The sequence below is a fragment of the Canis aureus genome, chromosome 27, assembly GCF_053574225.1.
Source record: "Canis aureus isolate CA01 chromosome 27, VMU_Caureus_v.1.0, whole genome shotgun sequence".
NCBI classification, from domain to species: Eukaryota; Metazoa; Chordata; class Mammalia; order Carnivora; family Canidae; genus Canis; species Canis aureus.
In genome coordinates this window covers 27,190,511-27,199,603 of record NC_135637.1, presented here as the reverse complement: position 1 = coordinate 27,199,603, position 9,093 = coordinate 27,190,511, and the positions used below count along the sequence as shown (strand labels likewise).

The following is a 9,093-nucleotide window of genomic DNA, read 5'->3' as shown; positions in this document are numbered from 1 at the left end:
CAGGCTAGGTCAAGCTACCCTACACTTGGGCCTGGACAATGGGCTCTGAGCCAGATATGTCATTTGCCTCCCAACTCTGACGCTTGCTGGCTGTGTGATGCCAGACAAATTGCTCAACCTCTCTGAGCCTCAGATTGCATGCAGCTTACCCTCCCACGAGACTTGGCTCTGAGGATGGAGATCAAGCATCTGAAAAGGGCTCCTGACTGCCGCTACAGGCCTGAGGGAAGAGTCTGGCATTTAACTCCCAAACTACATTTAATCCATGTTTAATCCTTTCCAAAGCTTTGGGCAACTGGCTTGGTATTCTCTCATTTCCCAGAAGGAGAAAGCTAACTGCCTGACTTGCTTCAAGCCCTGGCTCCTCTAGCCACTAGCAGGTCCTCTCCTAAGGGCAGGTGAGATCTACAGGCCTGAGGGTGGTTGGCCAATTCCCTGATGGAGGCCCTCTGACCTGGATCTTTCCCCACTCTGTCCTTTGTTCTGGGCCAGTATCCAAGATGCACTATCTGTCCTGCCCACCTCTCTTCTGAATATTACTGCCTCCTATTACAGCTTAAAGTGAGGATAGAGGGTGGAGTGGGAAAAGGTCAAGGGCAGAAAGAGGAGTGCATTAGGTATCTATTACTACCTCTGTATTTATTATAACAGATTACTCCAAAATATAGCTATTTAAAACAACTGTAAACATTTTTTAAAAAGATTTTATCTATCTACTCATAAGACACACACACACACAGAGACAGAGACATTGGCAAGAGGGAGAAGCAGGCTCCCTGCGAGGAGCCCAATGCAGGACTCGATCCCAGGATCCCAGGGTCACAACCTGAGCCAAAGGCAGACACTCAACCACCCAGGCGCCCCTAAAACAACTATAAACATTTCTTATCTCCCAGTCTCTGGTCAGGAATTATGGAGTGATACAGTTGGCTTGTTTGGACTCAGGATCTCTCATGCAGTTACAGTTGAGATTTCAGCCAGGACTGCAGTCATCTGAAGGCTTGAGTAGGGCTGGAGGGTCTGCTTCCAAGCTGTCCTATGTGCCCAGCAAGTCAGTGCTGGCTGTTGGTAGGAGGTCTCCATTCCTCCTCTTCCGCAGGGAGCTCTCTAGATTGCTTGTGTCCTTACAACATGGCAGTTGGCTTTCCCAGAGCAAGTGATTCTAAAGAGCAAGGAAGAAGTGGCAACACCATAATGACCAAGCCTTGTAAGTCATACCCCATCATTCCTGCAATATCCTCTTGATTACACAGATCAGCCCTTCTTGGTGTCAGAGGGGACTAAACAAAGGGGTGAAAACCAGGAGGTGTGGATCATTGGGGGCCATTTTTGAGGTGGCTGTTGCCAGGAGGAATAATAATTACTACTATCTTTTGAGCACTCATTCTGTGCCAGGCACTAAGATAATCTGTATTTATCATTGCCTTGTTTTTCTTTTTCACAACACAGTGAGGTAGGCACTATTATCAGCTCCATTCTGCATTGGAGGAAACTGGTCAGAGAAGTTAAACCACGTGACTGAAGCCATTCAGGTAGCAAGTGGCCAAGCCAAGTCAGTCTGACTTTAAAGGCCAACAGTTAAACATCTACCCAGAGAAAAAACTTGGGGAAAAGGCTTTGCTCTTGAGATAAGTGTTGGAAACTGCCTGCACATACAGGAAACCGCTTTTCCATGGCCCTGAGAATGTGGCTGGAGTTCCCACACTCAGACTGCTTCTCAGTGGGCTAAGGCTGGAATCCATTTTGGCTGCTGTGAGGCAACCAATTTAAAATCATGTTGAGGGGCACCTGGGTGGCTCACTGGTTGAGCATCTGCCTTTGGCTCGAGTCATGATCCTGGGGTCCTGGGATTGAGTCCTGCATTGGGGTCCCCATAGGAAGCCTGCTTCTCCCACTGCCTATGTCTCTCCCTCTCTCTCTGTGTCTCTCATGAATAAATAAATAAAATCTTAAAAAAAAAAAAAAACATGTTGATGGGAGCCTGGGTGGCTCAGTTGGTTAAGCATCTGCCTTTGGCTCAGGTCATAATCCTGGGGTTCTGGGATTGAGTCCTGTTTCAGACTCCTTGCTTCCCACCTCAGCCCTCCTGCTCATACTCTCTCTCTCTCTCTCAACTAAATAAGATCTTTAGAAAATAACCAACTAAATAAAGTGTTGATGATCACGCATACCCCAACTAGTGCAGAGTACACAGGAATTCATATGCCTGAATGGAGAGAGAGCACAGAATACTTAATAGGTGATGAACAGCTTTTGTAAATCTGTGAAGGCAACTTGCTTCTGAACGTGGTGTGTAGTTTATACAAGTTATGACACTTTCCCAGCTCAAAGCATCTGCTCGGACAGTTCTCTCCACCTGTTACAATGCCCCTCACACTGTCACCAAAGCAGAAAAGATTCCTACCTGGAGTCCTAAAGACCCAGTCTGATCCCATCTATGCCTCTTACTAGCTGGGGTGGAACCTGGGGCAGGCAACATCCTTCTGCTGGGCCTCAGTTTCCTTGCCTGTTCATGGGAAACTAGACTCTTCTGGCCATCTTGCAGAGTTGTCATGAGGCCTGTCTGAAGTCAATGCAGAGACCAGCTCTGGGGCCCTAAAAACTGAGGGAAACCACTCAGTTCTCAGTAGCCAGGAGCACTTAGCAGAATTGCTGTAGAAGCAGATGAGCAGTGGAGTGTTAGCTCGGAGGAACAATGCCAGTTCCAGGAGATCTGGGGAATGGCCCGGGGAGCTGGGTGTGGCCTTGGGCAGAGGACTGCTGTTGCCAGCCTACTTGTTTATGACATCCACTGGGTGTTTTTCTGATTATAATATCAGGGCACGGTCATCATGGAAAAATCTGGAAAGTGTAGACAGAGGAAAGTACCATGAGAGTTATAGAAATTACCTGTAATCCCACCATATCATGAGGTTACTTTACATAACTTTTTAAAACACAAGTGAGCTCATACATGATAAACTGTTTTGTTTACTAATAATTTCAGGAACATTTCCCCAGGTCATTAAAAAATTTCTTCTTGAGGCGTCTGGGTGACTCAGTCAGTTAAACGTCTGCCTTCAGCTCAGGTCATGATCTGGGGTTCTGGAATCAAGCCCCACGTCAGGCTCTCTGCTCAGCTGGGAGCCTGCTTTTCCCTCTCTCTCTGTGATCCCTCTCCCTCTTGCTTCTCTCAAATAAATAAATAGAATATTTTTTTAAAAAATTTCTTCTTGTCTAGTGTAGTTGTAAGGCTGCAGAATGTTCCAGGGAAATGGTTCTATATGAATGACTTAAATATCCTCTTCCTGGCAGCCCTACTTTCTCAGTTGTTCAGAGCTAGTTCCATCTGCTCCATGAACCTCTTGAATTATAAATCTGAGGACTGAAGAGTGGTTGGCAGTGATGAAAAGCTCTATTGTTATTTTCTTTAACTTAATAACGTAAGGAATATCTGGACATATTATAAAAAAATCTAAACCTTATTGATAACATGGAAGCTTCCTGAGCCCCCCAAAGTGAACACTGTCACCAGTTTCTGTGTGTCTTGCAGATTTTTTCAATGTAATTCCATGAATACACACAGAAATAGATATATAAATATATAAATATGTAAAATATAAGCAATATAATAAACTAGAAATACCTAGGGTACATGATTTAGTATATTGTACGAATTATTCTGCAACATGCTCTTTTCATTAGACAATATGTATGGCTTGCAGATTTGTCCAACTGAGGATGTTTTAATACACTTTGTCCTTTTATTTATTTTTTTAAAATTTGTATTTATTTATGATAGTCACAGAGAGAGAGAGAGGGGCAGAGACACAGGCAGAAGGAGAAGCAGGCTCCATGCACCGGGAGCCTGATGTGGGACTTGATCCCGGGTCTCCAGGATCGCGCCCTGGGCCAAAGGCAGGCACCAAACTGCTGCGCCACCCAGAGATCCCTCACTTTGTCCTTTTAAATGATTGCCTGGTACAGGGTGGAGGGGCCAGCATTTAGTTAACCAGCCCTAAGGAAGGATATCATAGGTTGTTTCCAATTTTTCATTATTACAAACTCCTCGATGTAGAAAACCTACATACTCCCCTTACACAAATATGTGAGCGTTTTTCTCAGGTGAATCTCAAGACATGGGACCACTGGGTCATGGGCATCCTTAATTGAGAGATAAGTAGCCTGCACTCTGATAGAGAAAGCAATGGATCAAAGTCACACAGCAGGTTGGTGACAGTGTGGAGATGTGATCTTTTGGATTATCCTCCTTATATATTTTAAGTCATTTACAGTCTGAACCACTAGTTCTCAAAGTCGTGGGGGGTCCCAAGACTCTTTCAAGGGCCCCTCAAGTTTTAAACAATTTTCATAATTACCCCTAGAAGTTATTTGCCTTTTTCACTCTCATCCTCTCATGAGTGTACGCTAGAGTTTTCCAGAGGCTATGTGATGTGTAATGACATCATTGCTCCAAATCTAAGGGAATGCATTGGGTTTCTTTGATCACTGGTGAACCTAGAATTTTTCTTCATGCTAATTGGCTATTTTAATGTTTTGTTTATTTACTGCTTTCTGGTATCCCTTACCCATTTTCTAGAAAAGGATTTTTCTTATTGATTCACAAATGCTCTTTACATATTAGGCACATTGGCGTTTTCTCTCATATTTGTGGCATTTTTTCCAGTTTGTAGTTTGCTGCTATCTTTGACTTTTGACTTTGTGTTATGTTGTTTCATTTGGGAAGCTTTTGCTTTGATTTTCCCATTGCTTTTATGCTTAAGTAGTTCATACCTATCATAGGATATGATAGGTGTTTATCTCTGCTTTCTTCTACTTTGTTCTTGCAATGACTTTATTCCTTTGTCTGTGGACTATTGCTATCTCAGAGCAGGTTGTGCAGGAACTGACACATTTGCCTTCCCATCCCCAGTTCTGGGGATGCTGGAGCCATAGGAGCAGATTGACTAGAAGCTCAGTCTCTAAGGAAAAGGAAGCCCAGGCCAGAGAAAGCCTCTCCTCAACTCTAGGTTCCAGGGGATACTAGTCTGAGTCCCTACTAAGGTGGCTGATGGGCCAACCCCTGGACAGATGGAGGTAGGGTATTGGATCTGGAAGAGCAGGCCTGGGGGCAGGAACAGCTACATATGCTGAGCCCCCGCCCTAGACCTAGAGCCTTTTGGTTTCTTCCCCCAGGGCACCAGAAGCATGCCAGGGATAAGGAGCAGCATGCCACAGGACAGCCCTGGGTTTGGTCTCTCTGTCCTCTGTCGAGCCTCCCTGAGCCCCCAAAGGATCCCTTTCCTCCTCTCACAGACAACTTGAGCAGGAGCTTTCAAGTACACCAGCCCTGTCCAGTAGAGTTTGAGGTCACCTTGAATGACTTGATAGCAACCCCAAGGGCCTGACCTGGCCAAGGATGCCCAGAGGATGGGGAATGAGGGGTGATGACTATGGTCTAGTGCTCACCCACAGATCAAATACAGGGACAATGTGCCCAAGAGCTACTATCTGTGCAACCAGGTGAGGACACACTATGAGCACACAGTGACAGTGGCCCAAGACTCCTTCGTGCAGGTGGAGAACGAAATCCTGTTCCCAGCTGTGTGCTCAGGTAGGGATGGCGGCCACTCCACACCTGGGTGCAGCAGGGAGGAGCCTGGAGCACAGGCAGGTGGTCATTACTGGGGCCCTGTCCCCTACAGGTGGCAGTTCGCATCAGATGGGGTGGATATCAGCTTTGGGGTTTTTCTAAAGACCAGGGTGTGTGAACAGGAGCAGGTGGGGGAGATGATGGAGGGGCTGCCTATCTAGTGCTACAGTGCTCACTTGGTACCTGAGGTCAGGAGGCTCGCCTGTCTTGAGGCTGGCATGTGTAAGTATTGTCAGGAAACAACTCCACTTAGAGCTGGGGGGACTGGGGGCAGGAGTGTGCATCCAGGTTTTGGCAGGCAGGGCTTCCTGGCTCCAGTAGGCAGAGTGTATAGCTGGCTTCGGGCTCTCAGGCATGACAGTGGCTCCCTGGTCTGGGTTCTGGCACAAAGATTTACACCATGGAGGGTGAGGTCCTGAGTGGGTCACCCTGTCTGAATGTCAGTCCCTCAACGCAGATGTCCTGAGGTTCAACAACATCTAAGGCCTGGTTCATTCCAAACACATCAGCTACACTGTAGAGGTGCTACTCACAGACCAAACCTTTGTGGAGAAGATGGAGAGATTCGAGGCAAGCCTTGTGGCTCCCCTGGCCTCCTTTTTGATCTCTGGGTCCACGATGAATTCCTAGGCTTCCCTGGCCAGACTCCCTCCAGCCTCCTACAGGATGGGCATCCTACAACAGCCGCTCCCAGCCCATCTGTCACACTGTGTCTGCATCTTAGGAACTGCTGGGACTGTTTCCCAGTGGTGGCCAGACAGCCTCAGCAAAGCAACCAAAACATGAAAAAATGAAGTCAATGAGCCCTGGGAGCCCATTTTTAAGGGCTCACCATGCACTCCTTTTCAACCATTTATTCCAGAATTTGGATAACAAGTGTATTCACCTGATTCCCAAATCCATTAGCTGGTTCCTATCATCCTCCATGATTCTACCATGTTATTGTGCACAGATGGCACCAAGGTGTTGGGGCCAGTGGGTAGGGGGAGGTTAGCTGGAGAAGTGCCACATGGGCTGCAGCCCAGTGGGGCGGGGAGGGCACTAGGGAGACAAGTCAAGGGTAGAAGGATTTCCCTGCCTTGGCCTCTTGGCCCATGATCTACCATAGCCCACCCACCACCCCATCCATTTCTAGCAACTGTCCTCACTACAGTCTTCTTGGGACATGGGCTGAAGGCCAGAGCTGTTGACCAGATAGTGGACAAGTCCACAGCTGTCCCCATCTGCCTCCTCTCCTCCTGCCCCCCACCCCTGCTCGCTCAAAGCGTCCACTCTGGGTTCACCCTCCCCTACCCCAAATCGCTATCTTTGCTCAAGCTGTCCCCTCACCTTGAAGGCCCACCTTTCTTCCCTCTGTATAGAGTTTCTCTCCAGTGGGCAGTGGTGAGTCGGAACGAGGGCATGTACTTGGTGTAGAATTTACACAATCCTGGGAGCTTTGACAAACGCATACAATCCTCTGACCACTGCTACAATCAGGACACATAGCACCTTTATCACCCCCAAAATTCCCTCCTGCTGTCCCTTTGTCATCAACCCCTCCCCCACCCTGGCCCTGACAACCATCGATCTGTTCTCTAACCCTGCTGTTGACTTTTCCAAAATGCCATGTACGTGGAATTATATGGTATGTGGCCTTTTGGATCTGGCTTTCTGCACTTGGCATAATGCCTCTGAGGTCATCTGTGCTGTTCCGTGTGTCACTGGGTTGGCTCCTTTCTGTGGCTCAGTAGTGTTCCACTGTGTGGATGTGCCACATAGTTTATCTGTTAGCTGCCTTGCTTCCAGTTTGGGGCAATTACTAATAAAACTGTTATATGCATTCGTGTACAGTTTTTTTAAAAGATTTTATTTATTTATTCATGAAAGACACACAGAGAGAGAGAGAGGCAGAGACAGAAGCAGGCTCCATGCAGGGAGCCCGACATGGGGCTCCATCCAGGGTCTCTAGGATCACGCCTTGGGCTGAAGGCAGCGCTAAACCGCTGAGCCACCCGGGCTGCCCCGTGTACAGGTTTTTGTGTGATCCTGTTGTCATTTCTCCAGGATAAATACCCAGAGGTGGGATCACTGCTGAGCCATATGGGAAGGGTATGTTTAATGTTGTAGGAAGCTGGCAAACTGTTTTGCATCGCTTTGCATTCCCATCAGAGCATTTGAGAGCTCCATTTGCTCCCCGTCCTTGCCTCTGTATCCTCGGTTATTCTGCTGTTAGCCACTCTAATAGGTATGTGGTTTTATTTATGTGGTTTTAATTTACATTTAATTTACATCACTAATGACCTGCGATGTTGAGAGTCTTTTCACAAACAGGGCATAATCTGTGGGATACCCAAGTTCAAGTCCTGTTTCTGGCACTTACTGTGTGACCTTGACCAGATCTCTCTGAGGCTCTGTTTCCTCCTTGGCAAATGGGGAAAATAACAGAACCTACCTTAGGGTGGTTGCTCTGAGGAGAAATGAGATCCACAGGCACACAGTGAGCATGGCAGGCAAGAACAGCTGCTCAGGGGTGCTGATAACAAGTGCTGGCGCCGACCAGAGACCCATCGGCCCGTGTCCCCCAGGCTTTGCCTGGGCTGCTTCATCTCACCTGCTCGGCTTGCCCTGGATGCCCCAGAGGCCCTTCTGTCATTTACCCCAGCTCTAATCTCCCAGTGCACTCTGGGTCTGGTGTCCTCCCCATTGCCTTCCCCCAGTTGGCTGCTGGCCCATCCTAACATGGCCAGTCCTGTCCCTGATCTCTTGCACATAGGCCTCAGTGACCCCCTCAGGTCTGCCCTTGAATTTGACCTTCCCACTTACTGTGTTTCTGGACTTTGTTCTCTTAATTCAGCCAATAGCTCAAAACACCTGCTGTCCTCAGGCCATTAGTGAACTGTCCCCCATTTCATCCTGCAGGGACCCCTTGGCCAGATCCAGGGCATGTGTCATATGCTCTCGGTGGCCCTGCTCCAGCCTATGCTAGTTTAGTGCCTCTTGGCTTCCCCTGCCATCAGCTCATGAACTTACACATCTTTTCATGGAGTCTTTCCTCGGGGTGGTGAGTGTCCCTCCAGACTTGGGGGAGTCATCCACAGTAAATGGCCTTGCATCCATCCCACTTCAAGAAACATCACAGAGCAGTAATGCAGACTGCAGCTGTCTACTTGGCCCTGGGTGCCAGGTGTTAGGCCTGCAAACTATCTCTGGCTCTTAAAATATCCCCCATTCTGAGGGTCAGCATAACCTTGGCCACACAACAGTGATTCTGGCAGCAGAGCAAGAAGTCCTTTGTGATGTCCCTCCCTGTTGCCTTAGTCAGGCCCACGGTTGTCCACTCACTTCCATGCTCTGGGGCACCACCACCCTGCAGTCATATCAGAGCTGCTAGTGTGCCATAGGGGCAGAGGAGGGAAAGGGAAGCCTGGAGGTCCCCGCTCTGGGAGCACAGATGGCCCTTGGCCCAGAGCTGGGTGGAC

The 9,093-nt window shown here is 48.2% G+C and overlaps 1 long non-coding RNA gene across 1 annotated transcript; it reads right to left on the bottom strand.

Moving 5' to 3' along the window:
• Window positions 1-686: 686 nt before the first annotated feature.
• Window positions 687-8,616, bottom strand: LOC144299526 (uncharacterized). The gene is made up of 2 exons (XR_013366231.1): window positions 8,067-8,616; window positions 687-1,162 (listed from the first exon to the last, which is right to left on the bottom strand). It is a non-coding gene; the product is annotated as an uncharacterized LOC144299526 (long non-coding RNA).
• Window positions 8,617-9,093: the final 477 nt, after the last annotated feature.